Source organism: Scleropages formosus, chromosome 11 (assembly GCF_900964775.1).
Source record: "Scleropages formosus chromosome 11, fSclFor1.1, whole genome shotgun sequence".
NCBI lineage: Eukaryota > Metazoa > Chordata > Actinopteri > Osteoglossiformes > Osteoglossidae > Scleropages > Scleropages formosus.
This window is the reverse complement of record NC_041816.1, coordinates 24,697,933-24,698,418: the sequence shown is the minus strand read 5'-3', so window position 1 is coordinate 24,698,418 and position 486 is coordinate 24,697,933.

The window sequence follows — 486 nt, the reverse complement described above, 5'->3', positions numbered from 1 at the left end:
ATTAATAATAATAATAATAATAATAATAATAATAATAATGAAAAAATTAAATGTGAGCGCTAACTCGTGTGCTGCTCCCGTCGTCCTTCCATTCCTTAAGACACGCGGCGCGGACACGCGCTCCTGTCCGGGGTTAATGATCACACGGCTCACCTTGGACCCGGCGCGGCGCGTGCCTGCCGCTTGAACCCGTGTCCGAGCAACAACACGGCGGGTCCCGAGCGGCCGAGCACGCGCACAGTGTAGAGCGCTCCCTCAAGCCGAGGACACACCCGCTGCGGGGAGGCACGTGCAACCCGCACTTTGTATTTGCACCGGGTTTTGCATCGCGAGGAATTCCTGCGATGGAGGGGCGTCCCGTCCCGGGTGTCCCCGAGTGTGCGCGCGCGGCTCAGTGACAGCGCGCGGCACCGCGGTGGAGGGTTGGGTCAGGTTTTCATGCGGAGGAGCCTTCAGAGTAAAAATATACAGTACTTTTGCAGGCCA